Source organism: Sapajus apella, unplaced genomic scaffold, assembly GCF_009761245.1.
Source record: "Sapajus apella isolate SASKATOON/1434 unplaced genomic scaffold, GSC_monkey_1.0 scaffold48, whole genome shotgun sequence".
Lineage (NCBI taxonomy): Eukaryota > Metazoa > Chordata > Mammalia > Primates > Cebidae > Sapajus > Sapajus apella.
The window spans coordinates 4,706,089-4,709,392 of NW_022436988.1; the positions used below are offsets into that span (position 1 = coordinate 4,706,089).

Genomic DNA, 3,304 nt, shown 5'->3' on the forward strand with positions numbered 1-3,304 from the left:
TTTGAAACACCTGAGGTGGATTCTTCCTGCACAGAACCCTGCAGGTACACAGTGCAAAAGGCAGCAATGGACACACAGGTGCTGGTGCGTCTGCCCAAAGGAACACGGGAGGGGAGAGAGCGAGAGCCCTTTGAAGGCTGATATAGGAGAGTCTGACGCTCTGAGACATGATAAAGGATAAAGAGCAAGGTGCGGAAGAGTGTGTATGGCATGCTATGATTTGTGGGGGATAGAAAACAGAAAGTGTGGTAGGGTACGGTGGGAGGCCGAGGCAGGCAGATCACCTGAGGTCAGGAGTTCAAGACCAGCCTGGCCAACCTGGTGAAACCCCGTCTCTACCAAAAAAATACAAAAATTAGCCAGACATGGTGTTGTGCGCCTGATGGCAGTCTGTATTCTCTTGATGGTAGTCTGTATGTCTGTGGGATCAGTGGTGATATTCCCTTTATCATTTTTTATTGAGTCTATTTGGTTCTGGCTAGTGGTCTATTTTGTCGATCTTTCATTTTCACTTTGTTTGAGATGGCGTCTTACTCTGTCGCCCAGGCTGGAGTGCAGTGGTGCGATTTTGGCTCACTGCAACCTCTGCCTCCCGGGCTCAAGCAATTCTCTGCCTCAGTCTCCCGAGCAGCTGGGATTACAGGCGCCCGCCACAATGCCCACCTAATTTTTGTATTTTTAGTAGAGACAGAGTTTCACCATCTTGGCCACACTGGTCTTAAACTCCTGACCTCGTGATCCACCCGCCTCAGCCTCCCAAAGTGCTGGGATGACAGGAGTGAGCCACCGCGCCCGGCTTTGCTGATCTTTTCAAAAAAACCAGCCCTGGCTTCATTGAGGGAGTCCTCCCTAACTCATTTTATGAGGCCAGACACTGATACCAAAACCTGGCAGAGACATGACAAAAAAAGAAAATTTCAGGCCAATATCCCTGAACATCGATTAGAAAATCCTCAGTAAAATACTGGCAAACTGAATCCGGCAGCACATCAAAAAGCTTATCCACCATGATCAAGTCTTCATCCCTGGGATGCAAGGCTGGTTTAACATATGCAAAGGAATAAACGTAACCCAAAACATAAACAGAACCAAAGACAAAACCATGTGATTATCTCAATAGATGCAGAAAAGGCCTTTGATAAAATTCAACACCCCTTATGCTAGAAACTCTCAATAAACTATATATTGATGGAACATATCCCAAAATAGCAAGAGCTATTTATGACAAACCCACAGCCAATATAATACTGAATGGGCAAAAACTGGAAGCATTCCCTTTGAAAACTGGCACTAGGCAAGGATGCCCTCTCTCACCACTCCTATTCAACATAGTATTGGAAGTTCTGGTCAGCGCAATCAGGCAAGAGAAAGAAATAAAGGGTATTCAGACAAGAAGCGAGGAAGTCAAATTGTCTCTGTTGCAGAAATATTTAGAAAACCCCATTGTCTCAACCCAAAATTTCCTTAAACTGATAAGCAACTTCAGCAAAGTCTCAGGATACAAAATCAGTGTGCAAAAAATCACAAGCATTCCTATACACCAATAACAGACAAACAGCCAAATCATGAGTGACTCCCATTCACAATTGCTACAAAGAATAAAATACCTAGGAATACAACTAACAAGGGTTATGAAGGACCTCTTCAAGGAGAACTACACACCACTGCTCAGGGATATAAGAGAGGACACGAACAGATGGAAAAGCATTCCATGCTCATGGATAGGAAGAATCAGTATCATGAAAACAGCCATACTGCCCAAAGTAATTTATAGATTCAATGCTATCCCCATCAAGCTACCAACGACCTTCTTCACAGAATTAGAAACAACTACTTTAAATTTCATATGGAACCAAAAAAGAGCCCATATAGCCAAGACAATTCTAAGCAACAGATGCTGGAGAGGATGTGGAGAAATAGGAACACTTTTACACTGTTGGTGGGAGTGTAAATTAGTTCAACCATTGTGGAAAACAGTGTGGCGATTCCTCACAGATCTAGAACTAGAAGTACCATTTGACCCAGCAATCCCATTACTGGGTGTATACCCGAAGGATTATAAATCATTCTACTCTAAAGACACATGCACATGTGTGTTTATTGCGGCACTGTTAACACTAGTAAAGACTTGGAACCAACTCAAATGCCCATCAATGATAGACTGGATAAAGAAAATGTGGCACATAGACACCATGGAATACTATGCAGCCATAAAAAAGGATGAGTTCATGTCCTTTGCAGGGACACGGATGAAGCTGGAAACCAACATTCTCAGCAAACTAAAACAAGAACAGAAAACCAAACACCACGTGTTCTCACTCATAAGTGGGAGTTGAACAATGAGAACACATGGACACAGGGAGGGGCACATCACACACTGGGGCCTGTTGCAGGGTAGGGGGCTGGGGAGGGATAGGATTAGGAGAAATACTTAATGTAGATCTCAGGTTGATGAGTTCAGCAAACCACCATGGCATGTGTATACCTGTGTAACAGACCTGCACATTCTGTACATGTACCCCAGAACTTAAAGTATAATAAAAAATAAATAAATAAAAATAAATTGCTTCCTGCTCCTGGCCTCCTCCTCGGGCTCCCTGGAGTTCTTGCAAGCCGGCCAGGAGGTCTCAGGCTGAGTTTGAGAAAGCTGCAGAGGAAGTTAAGCACCTTAAGACCAAGCCAGCAGACGATGAGGTGCTGTTCATTTATGGCCGCTACAAACAAGCAGCTGTGGGTGACATGAACACAGAACAGCCCGGGATGTTGGACTTCAACGGCAAAGCCAAGTGGAATGCCTGGCATGAGCTGAAAGGGACTACCAAGGAAGATGCCACGAAAGCTCACGTCAACAGCATAGAAGAGCTAAAGAAAATACACGGGATTTGGTCGCCAGGCCACATGCTTATCCTAAACGGAGACAATGCCTTGTGTTTTCTAATACCGTGGATGGTGGGAATTCGGGAAAACAACCAGTTAAGCCGGTACTCAAGGCTGCTCACAGTACGGCTCTAACAGGTTAGGGGCTGAAACGATGACTGACCTTCCTTGGCTAGTTTTTATCTGAGATCAATGAAAAGTGTATTTGTTACTATAAAAATAAATAAATAATAAAAAGAAGGCAGCTCTCGGCAAGTCAAGAAGAGAACCATCATGGGGAACTGAGTCAGCGACAACCTTGATCTTGAACTTCCCAGCCTCCAGAATGGTGAGAAAGAAACGTCTGTTGTTGAGGACCCCAGTGTGCGATTTTGTTACGGCAGCCCACACTGACCAAAACACTCTCCTTCTACCTTCAGAGCCGGCA

General features: G+C 44.6%; 1 pseudogene; it reads left to right on the forward strand.

Moving 5' to 3' along the window:
* The first annotated feature begins 2,568 nt into the window (after positions 1-2,568).
* Positions 2,569-3,083, forward strand: LOC116525836 (annotated as a pseudogene).
* Positions 3,084-3,304: the final 221 nt, after the last annotated feature.